Raw genomic sequence first — 13,943 nt, forward strand, 5'->3', positions numbered from 1 at the left:
ACTTCCACACTTTCTTAGGAATTGTCTGGGTGTGTGCTCACTGACCTGGGTCAAAACCATGCCAAGGACTCTGCTAACAATTTAACAGTATATATGACTGACTGACTTCCAGTACCTCAGGAATGCTCTCTGGAACTGGTTAATTTATGAGCGCACATATAATCAAGGAGTACTCGTGCCTCTTGTTCCTTTGATCCCCTAGTAAATCTGTCCCAGCAACAAGGACAATGTGGAGGCCAAATCAGAAATTCAGTATTAAAAAATTTTCCCAACTATTGCTTAAAAAGGTAAAATTTCTCTACAGGGCAGAAAGAAGAACATCATCTGGATCCAGCATGTTGAGGATATGCATCATATTTGAAACTTCAAGGGGCCTCTCTACAGATGTCTGACCAAAAGGGGTCAAAGCCATTCAAAGTCTATAGCTCATGGATTAGGGCCTTTGACTGATGAGAATATCCACAGCACATGTTAGAGCTGAAGATCCTTGCCTGCTTTCTCTGGCTCATTTGGGGTGGGTCTAACTACAGGAATATTTGGTTTGCATGTGTACTCGTGGGCACCCAAGAAATAAAGTAATGAAATGGGATTGACAAGCCATTTTAATTTTCCATGAATGAAGGTAAAGAACAGCAACTAACAAACCAATTCCTGGTTTTGAACAAGTCACTGGAGACACAGGATTCTCACCTGTAAGTCTTTATCCTGCTGTGGATGCTCTTTAGCCATTGTATCCTCGGTAGTGGGTAAAAAGTCAGATGGAAGACAAAAAATATCATTCTTTATCATTTCCATAATACTCAATCTGACTTCTTTAGGCACCATCAGAGCTGCTGCCTTTTGTTGTGAGCACTGCATCAGTGGTTTTAGTTTGCTGTCACAAAGAAAGTGATCATCATTGTATGTCAAAGGCTTTAGTTAAAGGGCTGTGTTAAGAACACAAAGCAAAGATCCAATTATGATGAGACAGTTTTTCCCTTGTCACACCCTAGATTTTTTCCTAAGGACGATCACTCAGTGTTAATTTCTACTATGGCTTAAAGACTTCTCCTTTGTCTCTGCCAATGCTTTTGTGGAAATTCTATGTGTGGGAGCTTTGTGGGCTCAGTAGGTGTTTTGGTGTTTATTGGAGTGCTGGGGAGGTTAAGAGGTTCGCTGCCCTAAGTGCTGACATTGCTGCCTTTCACACTTTAAAATAAGAAGCTAAGCCACATATCTTCTGAATTATATACTGGAAACAGCAGAAAAATCAGTGAGTACTGAGCAGAGGCATGCAGTTCAAGTGGTTTCACTCTGTGTCATCACTGCATCTTAGTCCAAGATCAAGGAAAACATGAAAAACTTCTAATTTGTCCTTAGAACTAATCCTAGATGGAGGTACAGGAGAGTCAAGCACCTAGCGCTCTTGTCTGTGTCTCAAGATGTCTGTCTGCCTCCGGCTTGCTGATGACGGGGGCAAAAGGGTTCATATTTTCATTTTATTATCTGAAATGTATATATTATCACATGTAAAATACAGATAACAGAGTTTTTGTACAACAATTCAGGATCTATGCATGCAAATGGCCCAAAGAATTAAAGAATATTACTTATTTTGTCATTAGATCTCTTTTGCCAATAGAGATAACTTCTGACTGAGTTTCTGAGATTAACTCACTTGATTGTTTCTTTACACTGTTAGGAGCTATTTTCCTTTTTTTAGAAGAAATGTCTCTTCGTAAGTAAAAAAGTAGATATTTTGTTCTGCTTTAAAATACATTTCATGTTGAATAAAAATAACATTTATGCACAAAGGAAAAAAGTCTCCTTCTCCTGCCTGATAAAAATATTACATGAGAGTCCTGTTACAATTGTTTGAGAATTTAGGGAAGCTAGTGATTATTTTTCTGTACTCTCTCCAACTAAAATGTTGTCTTCTATACAAGTAGTCCTTTTCCCATTGGTGTGAATCCCGAGAGTGCATTAAATAATACACTTCTAGTTGTAAAACAGATGGAAAAGTGTTTAAAAAGGTGCCAGGTTTATTTATGGAAGCATGAAATTGAATTTAATAGGAGAATTTTGCCAGTATGAAATGTGAACTCTCAAAACAGGAAGTGGATTTTATTGCTTATTTATTTTATTACCGGATCAGCTGCCCAGAACTGTAGAATCCTTCCTCTCAGGAATTATTTACTTTCCAACTCTGAACCAGAACATCTTGACCATCAGTTGTTACATCTTCTGGCTGCCAGATTCTCAACTATAAACATATGTGGTGCTGTCTATCTCAGATGATCTTCTGCAGATTTATATAGAGAACGTTTTAGCTTAGATTTATTTCTTGATTTAAAACAGTATGAACTGAACTGACTAAACCAAGGGAAAGAGAATTTTCTTTAGCTTTCAATTACCATTTAATTAATAATATTCTATTTTTAGAGGGTTTATGTCATGTATTCATTATGCATAAAAGATAAAAGAGCTAAAAACCAAATTAGGCAAATTATTTCTTCTCTTCTGCATGTCCAAACAATGACTAGTGAAAGAACAGGTGCTATTCAGCTTCCAAAAGGTGAGCAGCATTTGTGGAATCACACAGGAAAACAGTGTCCCATGTTTTCAGGGTTCAGTCTAAGCCAGTATCCCCAGATGGAGTTAAGTAAGGCTGTTGACTGCTGGGGACTGTCAGTAAGCCTGGCTGTTGTCACCTTTTCCTGTACATCTGGCCAGTACGTAGAGGTATTTGGGATGGTGAACAAGCCTCCAATTTCAATAAAGTTGTGATAACTTGGTGATCAAATTAAAAAAAAATCTATGGAAATGTATTTTTCATCTTATTTGTCTGCATTAATGAATGTGATTTTACACCTCCACAGAAATGGATGCTGCAGATGCCTGTATTTACTAGAAGACAGCTGCATCTTTGTGACTGTTGCTGCAAGGGGGATAAATTCCTGCAATGGCACCTTCTGTTGAGAGGAATGTGAGGCTCAGACGGTGTTCAGTGTCTGAGCAAGGCCATGTTAGAGCAAAGCTCAGAGCTGTGCTGCCTGAGCTCCTGGTGCAGTGCCCTGCTGGTGCTGCAGTGCCCTTGGGCAGTGCTGAACAACGCCCATGGCGTGCATGAGCACAGGGCACGTGTGCTCAGCCCAGTGCTGGCTCTCACAGGCACTCACAAATTTCCATTTTATGCAACAACACTAAATGCTTTCGGCATGAGACTCATGCATGTGCAGCTTTGCATTGGAAACTGAAAAAAGTGACAGCCTGGATCTTGCTGCTCTCAGTTTGCCAATTATGGATAAAGATTGAAGGCAATGTGGAACAATATTATGGTCATGATCCAAATCCCACGTAGGAAAGATGAGGTTAAAATAGTCTTTGTTGCAGGCATTAAATCTCCTCAAAGTTCATGAGACTTTCTTATACTCACCTGTGTTGTACTGTTGTCTCTTATGATTATTAAATCACTTGTAACTGCATCACACCTTGCTGTGACTTTCCCCAGGACAAAGGATTTTCTCCAAGACATTCAGAGTGCCTGGGATCCAAGTGCATGGATATTTTCAGGGCTGCTGACATGGCTTGGGGTAGCAGCTCCTTCAAAATAAAACATTTTAGTGAAATGGGTATTTTCATAAACAATTAGACCTAATCCTTTGTGCAAAGGAAAACAAAAGGAATCTGAACATATAAAAGAAAACTCCCTATTTTAAGTTTCTGCTATAAATGATAGTACAGAACTCACGAGTTTTGTGAGATTTGATACTGAGCATGTGAGCTGTTCATCAGCTTTATTAATATGTCACAAGCATAAATTCTGACATATATCAGAACCAATTAAATTTATTTTTGTACTTTTTATTTCTTGGAGACAGATTGTTTGAGTTCAGAAGGGCATAAAGTATCTAGCAGATCTGGTAATTCATTCAAATATGGGAGTAAAGCTCTTCTTTTAGTTCTGTCCAAAATTCCTCCAAGTTTTGTACAATGGGTTTGAAAGCTCTTATGTATTTGAAGAAAATCCTTTCAACTCTCTCTAGAGTCCTGCTTTATGTTTTGTATGGCTTTGAACTTATTACCTCTTTGCAATGTCTTGGAACATTAGTTTGGGAGCATTTAAAGCTAATGATTAAATGTATAGTGAAACAACACTTTGATGTTGCCAGAAGCAATTAATTTTCCCTATTTATACACAAAAGGTCATAAAAGACTGTGTTATGACAAACGAAATGATTCAGTGAATTCAAAGCAAGTTAACTGAATTCTAAAGGATTGTTACTACTTGGTGGAAAAAAGGTATCCATCAAGCCTTATCTTAAGTCAGAAAGCTGTGATTAACTTATGGGGTTTTGAATGCTTTTAAAATTAGAAAAGAAATTATGAATTTGTCAGCTACAGAAAACCAGCCTGTAACGAGCTCATTCAGAATGAAGCTTTCACCAAAAATAGCTTACAGAGTGTAGATAAATGAAGTTTATGAGCTTACAGAAGTCACTGAGAGAGACTACATTTGCACATAAGCAGCCTGACCATTGTATGTTCTGTGCACAGATGCCTGCTGAACTTTATTAACAAATGGAAAAAATACTATATATTTTTACTCCTACATTTTTATAGGCAGAGCATCTCACACTTCATTGAACACATGTGCTGGAGACAACAGACAAGATTAGAATATAAATCACTCAGAGAGAGGGACTGGTAGTCAGATTCTGCACCTTCTAGAGCTCTACTGCCTATGAGTGGGCACACCATGGTTTAGAAGAGAGGAGGGACCCCACATGTGCCCATGCACACACACATACTCACATATGTGCATACATGTATCCATGTATTCTAAAATTGGGGGCATGATTAAACATAAAGGAATCCTACACCTTCAGCCATAACAAAAAAAAAAAAAAGTGAATATGGAAAAAATGCAAAAGAATGAAATTACCATGGAAAGAATGGAAAGAAGAGCAGAAACAGTTTATGTTTAACATAATTAATTTCCCAGTTTCCACTGAACTGTAGAAAGTTTCAATTTCAGGCTAAATCTTCATCTTATTTGTCAGTTTAAGAAATATGCTTTTTACACTAAGAGATACACAAATTCTAAACATGATACTGCATGGTAAAATTTCTAAAACTGACAATGCTTTGGGAACTAGCTATCAGGAAGAGAAAAAACTGCTGTGCATCTGCCCAAGAATCATCCCCAAACTTTCTGATAAACTGAAGGAAATAATTTGGCCTTCCTCCTCGTTTCTCTTCCCCGTGACCCTTTATCACCTTATAGTCTCTTCAGAATAAAGCAGTGAACTTCTGGTTTTTACAATGAGTTAAAACAATTTGATGAACAGAGCTTAGACTGTTCAACACATAGATTGTTTGCAGACCTCCAGAGCTTTTAGAGGTTTTATTTTTATTTTAGAAGTTAGGCAGTCCTAGCAAGAACCTTTTCTTTGAATGCCAGGACCCAAGTGAAGAAAAACCCTGAAGGTTTTTGGGTTCAGTTCAGTTGCATTTGAGACATACTTGGGAATGCAGCACCTCTGTATAGGGATGGCAGATGTGTAGTTCCCACAGAAAGTCCACATCCTTCCCAAGAGAAGCTAGAAACCAGGAACATATGCCTGGTCATCTTAACTATCATCAGGCACCCAGGCTTGGGTAAATAGGTTGTGCCTAAATTATGCAGGCAGCCAAAACCTCAGTATCCTCCTTAACCCTTGTGAGAGCATAGCATACAGAGTCTTTGAGTGATGAGGAAAAACTACCTGCAAAATTAGCACTAAAGAAAACAACCAACTGCACAAATATCTAGAATGGTGCCACAAAACACAATAACTTCTTTTCACATTTCAGTCCATACAATGGAATTTCTAGCCCATACTGTGTACAAGAGTGATAAAGAAAGAACATGACTTGAAATGATCCGAACAGTCATAATGTAATGTACTGGTTCAAGTGAGGACAATAAATAGTTAATAAGAAATGCTGGGAGAAAAATCAGGCCTCTAAAATATAGTTAGATATTAAACTCTATGTTGGATTTTTAACTGGAAATAATGTCCCTAGACCATCTTGTAGACATGAAAGAACACCACATTTTCAGTTAATGGACTGACTAGGCTTTTGTGTAGAAGGTGTTGTCCGTTTTAACAACTTCTGTCTCTTTGATCATAAAACAAAATATTAAATTTTTCCTTATTCATAGAGAAATCTGAGTCACTAACTGTTATATATGTTTGGTCTCCCAGAAGCTATTCCTTTTCTTTTCCCCTTTAGATGTCACTGCCAATAAGCAACAAATGGAATCTTTGGGGCTCTTACCTAAAATGAGGGTGAATCAGGTTCCAGTTTTACTCCATTGAATATTTGATTATTTATTCAAAATGGAACAGCTTCAAAAATATTTTCCTTAAAAATGTTCAAACAAATCATCTTGACATTTCCAATATTTTTTTTTTGGCTGAAACAATTGGTCAAATCTGGTACAAATTTGCAGATAGTTTCCATCAACACGAAAGTGCATTTTTGAGCAAACAAAGAATTCTTCCATAAAAATTGCCTGGCTCTAATCAGGGCTGAGGCAATTTTGCACATGCCAACCAGCAGAAAATTAGGTATTGGATAAGCAAGACTGGCGAGGATCTGGGTTCTACCTAAATCCCCTTGTGGCCTTGGTCCAAAGTGATTAGCCCCAGGTCAAACAGAAAGCCTGCAGTGAATCAAGCAAATTAAATCCAACCTTCCTGAGCTATGGATAATGTGCTGGTCCCAAGACCTCCCTTCTCAGAGGCTGGAAGGGAGGAGGTTATTAAATATAAACATGAAGTAACATCCTGCTGTACGGAGGCCCAAGGCATTGTGCTCTGGAGAAGAGGCAGGGGATTATTCGTACCTCACAGCTGGACCTGTTCCAAGGGAGCCCACAGCAGCTGTCTCTGCCAATGCCAGGAGCTGTCAGTGTCCCTGAGCAGCGTTCTGCAGCTTGGAAGGACACTAAGAAGCATCCTGTTAGACTAAAGGGCACTGAGCTGCAGCACAAAACACTGCTTTAATGTGGACTTGGAATTGAAGGGACTTATTTCCTTTAAAACACTGTAGAACAGAGTAATCCTCAGATTTATTTTGATTAGAAATCTGGATACCTTCTTGGCAGTGTTTATTAGATCATAATGTAGCTCAGTTGGAAAGCCAGATATTTTGCTTCTCCTCCTTTGAATCCCTGACCATTATTTTCTCTGTTAATGAATCTGGACAATTTTAACTGTCAGATTCAAATGTAACTCTCTGAATAAATTGATTGAATTGAGGCTGAACCCACCTCTGTGTTCAAGCTAAGAATGAGCCTGAACAGAAGTCTCCAGAGTTTCCTAAAACTTCAGGGAGTTTATTAGTGGAAAACTGATTTTGAACCACTGAACCTGAAGTGACTGCATAGTTTTGGTTCCATATTAATGTCAAGTCAAAAGAAGATTAAACTCCCACTGCAGCTTAGATGTGACCCAAGGTGTATAAACTTACATCTGAGTATTTCAGGGACAGCTATCACTGTCCTTGGAGCTGATTGTTCATTTACCTCCTCCCTTCCACACACCTTTTTTCTTTTGAAGCTGATTGGAGCACTAACAACTAAAAAATGTTTTTCACTTCTAAGTCTAGTCTTAAATAAGTTGGTGCCTTAAGAAAAATAGAAACATACTTCTGTTGCAGGTAGAAATTTCCATTCCCATTAAAGCAGAAATTAATGCATATCTTACTGCAATAACTGCAAGCTTCTGAAAAGTATTGCCCCTATGTTCATCCATTTGTTAGATCTGCATACATATTCCCACCTGTCATGGTAGGAAATGGTCCCTACACTTTGCAATACTGCATGTGAGTATATAGGATGTCGTGGTGGTCTTTTGCCTTTCAACCACACATTCTGAGGGATCAGTGATGGAGGGACATTCAACATTCTAACCACAATCCTAAAACAGATGTACTTGTTGATAATCTCACTGTCTGTGCTAAAGTGATAAACCCACATGGAAAAACACCTTGTGGAGGATTCTGGTAGAAACCAGGAGCTGAATTTGGGATTGTTGCAGACAGTGAGCAACCAGACCTGCAAGACAACATACTGGTCATGGTAGTCATAGACACCTGTGAAAAAGCATACCAGGGCTTCATGAAGATAACAGAGGTGGAAACAGCTTTTGAAATTTGGCTAGTGTATGTTCAGGAAGCAGAATTAAGATTCATAACCAACAGTCCTACAGCAAACAAAACTAGCTCAAGTGCAGTGGAACAGATAATTGTTCAAATTGTTCAACCCAGCTAGTACCAGATTTCTTTATTCTTTCTCCCCTCTCACTGTTAGAAGGTGGAAATTCTGCTGAATCTGAGCTCAGCCGTTGACATTTACCACCACAGAAATCAGCCCCACTGTGTCCTGATATGAGAAATAATTCTGCATACATTAAAGATATGAGGAATATCCTAATCTAGGAATAAAGCTCTTGAAAAGGATTTAGTTAATTCTCTAATGAAAGGAAAACCAAGGTCCATCAAGATATTGTATTAGGGTAAAACCTGAACAGATCTTCCTGATGGCAAAGGAACGGATCTACATGCAATAGCAGTTAATAAAAATGTGACAGCTTCAGGTCTCTGAATTGAAAGTTAATCAAGAAGGAGACAGAGCTCTCCAGCTCCTCAGGGAAGGCAGAAAAGATCCACAGTTCAGAATTTAATTAAAAACTTTTACTGGCTTGGTCATGACTTGCCTGATTGTGCAGGTTTTGGCTGTGGTAGAGTTAATTTTCTTCACAGTGGCTGGTGGAGGGTTGCATTGTGGAACACAGGGTTGATAACACAGATTTTTATTTGCTATTGCTGAGCAGGGCTTACACAGAGCCAAGGCCTTTTCTGTTTTTCATGCTGCCATGTTGGGGACACATGGGAGAGTGGGAGGAGATACAGCTGGGACAGGTGCCCCAAACTGACCAAAGGGATAATCCAGACCATGGAGCATCATGTTCAGTATATAAAGTGGGGGCAAGGAGGAGGAAGAGGGGACATTTGGAGTGATGGATTTTGTCTTCCCAAGTAATCATTATGTGTGATGGGGCCCTGCTGTCCTGAAGATGACTGAACACCTCCCTGAACTTGGAAAGCACTGAATCAGTTCTTTGGTTTTCTTTGCTTGGTGGTGTGGCTTTTGCTTTCCCTATTAAACTATCTTTACCTCAACCAATGAGATAAACCACAACACTGAGCAAAACTTCTGGAACCCGAGTGATCATGGTGTTTACTATCAAATTAAACCGAAGCTAGTCAAGTGCTGTTTTGTAATTGTTGATTAATTAGTTAATTTCTGATTAATCTTAATTAGTTGATTTCTGAACACTATTGCAAAAATTGTTTCAGAGAGGCAAAAGTTTTCTTAGGCATTGGAGCATTGTTTCTTGCTAACATCATAACAGAGCTTTTCTGGTTTATTGCAGCATTGCCTGTGGCAAGCACAGTGACAGGACTTTCAGCTGAGGAAAGCTTCAAAGTGTCACTCTTTATCTTGTCTTTTGCACTTTACTTTTCCAATTAGAATATTAATTTTCTAGCATATTGAGTAGATTAAGAAATTAAATTATAATTTTTTACTGGCTACAATGACACAATTTCTGTGGCATTTACAGCAACAGTTAATGTGTTGGCATGGTTACCCTTTTGCTACATTGCTAACCATATACAGTTTTTGCAAACCAACCAAGTAATCTAGTTGAAGAAAAATATCCTTCTTCTCCCCTTCATCCCATGCACTTTCACACAACATCCTTCTGAGACAGTTTTACATTTTGAAATGCCTGAAGCAAACTTAATTCATATCAAGAAAATTTCTTAGTTCCTGAATTTTTTCCTGCACAACTCAATAGATCAAAAACACAAAACAGTGTTGGATTGAAATCCAAGTGCCTTTCTGCTTGGAGAGCAGCACTGAAACTTTGGACAGGATTTTGTTTGAAATTAAGACACTTAGATTTAAAGATAGGATTAAATTCACTTAATATATTAGCATATATTTTGTTATACAGGTTATGGAATGCATATGTGTAAAACATATGTTTTTATCTTACTATAGATATATATTTCTCTAGTTTAAATACTTTTAGGAGGACATTCTTTACTGAGAGGGTGGTGAGGCACTGAAACAGGTTGCTGAGAGAATTTGGGAATGCCCCAACCCTGGCAGTGTTCAAGGCCAGGTTGGATGGGGCTTTGAGCAACCTGTCCAAGGCAGAGGGGTTGGAACTAGGTTATCCAGGCCAAAGCACTCCATGGTTTTATGATTCTACTCTACAGTGTTGTAACTATTCTCTAGTAGAGCCTTTAATATTTTCCCTTGGCCATGGTGGCCTGGAGATGAGAAAGTACAGGTCACACATCCCACCAGGACCTGGCAATATCTGTGCATGAAGAGGCTGGCAGCTTGTCTTTTGAAAAGAGGAATCAACTATTTAAACAACTTCTAAAATCAGTTCTGATTCCTGCTGTGAACTGAGGAGCCCTATCATTCCTCAAAGGAGAGCAAGGGGAAGCTCCAGCTGAAGATCAGCTTTTAAGGGGGAATGTTATGACTCCTGCTCTGGGCACTGCAAGAGGCAAGCATTTCTGAAGAGAAAGGTAAGGCAGGAAACAGTGAAAAGGAGCAATTCCTCTTGTGGTAAGGCTTGTTTAAAGGCAGGATAAGATGAAATGACACCAGCTAGATCCATGGCCAGTCTCCGTTTCGAGCTGAGAGGTAGATTTTCTATGGGCTGTCTCAAGCAACAGGTTGTGCATTGGGGTATCTGCAATGCCTTGGCAATCAGAAACTGCTCTGTCTACCCTTGGAGCAACTGCATTTAGGGTGTTTGATGTGTTGCACTAACAGAAAGCTGAAATCACAGCAAAGCTCCTACTGGTGCTCAGGTTTCTACATGCACTGTGCCCTGGGTGAAATTCTTAACAAAATTCTCTATTGCCAGGAGTGGCAGATGGGATCTTAAATGCTTGCAGGTCTTCTTGACATTTGTGTCTGGGTAATTGGAAATCTAGTAGGATGATTTCTGAGCTCTCTCAGGTTTTCTGAGAGAGATCTCAATAGCATTGCCTGCAGTGGGGGAAGATCCTGAGCATTGCTCAGAGGCCTCTGGGTGCAGCAGCTCCAAAGGGGCCACCTCTGAGTGAGACCCAGAGGTCTCAGGTACCCTGCAATCCTGATCCCCTGGTCCTTCAAACTCAGCAGTTACCACTGAGAAATTGCTTTTTTCTCAGGGACAAGGAAAAATCATGTGTCTGTAGTCTCACAGGAAATAAATGGCAGAACTCAAAATGTCACCTTCCTTCCCTACTCCTCAATACTAAACAATAAGTTTTACTATGTTCTGAGGGTGCTTTATGATGATATTTACAGTTATTTGTGGTTTGCTGTCTATCTGGAAAGAAATTAGACACTACTATTTATAATAAGTAATTTAGGACAGTGATTGTTTCTAATATTTTGCCCAGTTCTAAATATAATATTAATAGGTATTCATTCTTTGTAAATAAGGAAAGCTTCATCATTATACTGTTGTTTTAAATAAAGACTCAGCAAATGTGGATGCAGCCCACTATCTGACACAGACCAACAGCCTGATTAGGCAGCAATGTTAAATTTAAAGCCAGGCAGGGATGTTTGACTTTATATGGGTTTTAGATGCATCTGCATCTCTGGAGAGAAGGGCAAGAGGCCTGGGACTGAGAGCAGTAAATCTTTAATTAAAGAACTGCTAACCATGCCTACTACATTTATAAATAACAAAACATTTATCAGAGCTTTTATCTTTGCTTGCAATCATCAGGCTGTACTAGATGTTGACAAAGTCAATGATTTATGCCTCAGATTTTTTTTCATTACCAAATACCAAAGATGTTATTATCAGTGAAATCTTCTGCAACCTAAATCTTGGGGCTTTTGTTGCTCTGCCTAAGGAATATTGTGAGCCTTTCTCACAAGTCATTTTGGATTATGTTGGCCCAAGAGAAAATATTAAGGCTGCATAATGAAGTTGCATCCAAATGGAAATGTTGAGTGATTTTCCTTAAAAGGATCAGTGGTTTAAAAAAAAAGATAAAAAGGGAAAAAAGATAAATGCTTTAATTAATTTTAAAAATTAAGATGCCAGCTGTCGAATACTAGATTTGTTCATTATATTATAATTAAATATCTGCAAACATTTTTCATTTCATAGCTGGTGGAAGATTCTGACATACATACATACATACATACATACATACATATGTACACATACATGTATGTTAGTTATAAAGCCTTATACACATCCTGAAATGTTTGTCATCACATTTTGTGGGCTGCATGGATACACAGTTCCTACAACAATTCCAATATTCACTTTAATATTATGTAGGGCATTTAATGTTCACCATTACAGTGAGTTTGCCAGTAGTTTGAATACTGAATACTTATGAAGAAAAATTATGGAATAGTAAATTGGCTGGTTTTCTGTGTGCAACCTTTTCCTCTTTATCCAACCAAAGTTCAGACAGGACATTTGCAATTCTGCACTTGTACTCTCTTGCCTTGACTATCCTGTCAAGAGCCAGCACTTGGGCTCATTCAGGAAGTTTCAATGTTTTTAATGCAACCACAATGTGCAGTTGGCCAGATCCTTCAGGGAATGAGAGAGCAGGTAGTATCTGACATGTTTTCCAGATACTTCAACAAGTTTGAAGTTCTTCAGACCCAAGAGCCTCCAGTCTGTAAGTTAATCACCGATATGTCCTCAGCTGTTGGTGAAAATAAAAATCTGTTGTAAATTAAAGTACTTTTTTCAATAGCTTTACGTGACTTTGCTGCTATTCAGACTGTCTCTGATGTGAGCGCTCATGTTGAGCTTTAGAGTATACTTTTGTGTATGTTTGTAACTGATTGTTTCATTTGACTTTCATTATATCTGACAGGGAAATAAATGGCTGTTTTATCAAAGCCTGTGAATTCAGCATTTTTTCCCAATTTTAAAACAGGCAATAACAAACCAGCTGAGATGTCAAACTAAACTTGCTTTATCCTGATACTTTTTTTTCTTTGAGGGGGTGGAGTGAGGTGAAGAGAACATGAGTTAGAGTTGATTTTTCTATTTTACACTATGTTAAACTCTCAGTAACCCCTAAGAAAGAAAAATGTGTATTTTCAATTGTACATTCAGAAATGACTGTCTTGGATATACATGAAAAATACAAATGAGCTGCAGAGAAAGGAATATATATCTGGCCTTTCTTATTGTAACTTTGAATATCTTAGAAAAAGACAAATTAGTAAGAGTAATGAACAATAGGAATGTGGAAAGAGACTTTTCTTGCTATGCTTTCTAATAATTTCTAACCTTTTGTGTGTTTTTATTTCTTCTTTTCCTTTTTGTGCCTTTCATATAGGACTGGTTTTTTAAGCCCTGATGGCAACTAAGCACCACACAGCAGCTTCCTCACTTCCACCCCACCCCAGTTGGATGAAGAATTAAAAACAAAATTTGTGGCTCAGGATAAGAGCAGTTTAATAATTGCAAACAAAGTAAAATATAACAACAGCAACAACAGGTATTTTAAGGAAAAGATTGATTTGTTAATACAGTATGCTATGCTTTTTTGAGTGAATGACCAATATAAAAATAAAATCAAATTGATATGATTTGCATTATTGTTTGGAAATATTGTTGTCACAGACATATAACCTGTCTTAAGCGAAGCACTATGTAGAAGAAAAAGAGTTTACTGATCCTTGGAAAAATGTCCATCATGGTAGGACAACAAGTAAAATAAATACTCTTGACATGAAGGATAATATGTATCAGGGACAAGGAATATCTCTATACACTGCTTTCCTATTTGACACTGACATTGTTTGTCAGTGGAGGACAGATTCATGGAGAAATCTGAAGGATTAT

The sequence above is a fragment of the Melozone crissalis genome, unplaced genomic scaffold (genome assembly GCF_028551555.1).
Source record: "Melozone crissalis strain CALT ecotype California unplaced genomic scaffold, PUWL_Pcris_2 ptg000027l_1, whole genome shotgun sequence".
Taxonomy (NCBI): domain Eukaryota; kingdom Metazoa; phylum Chordata; class Aves; order Passeriformes; family Passerellidae; genus Melozone; species Melozone crissalis.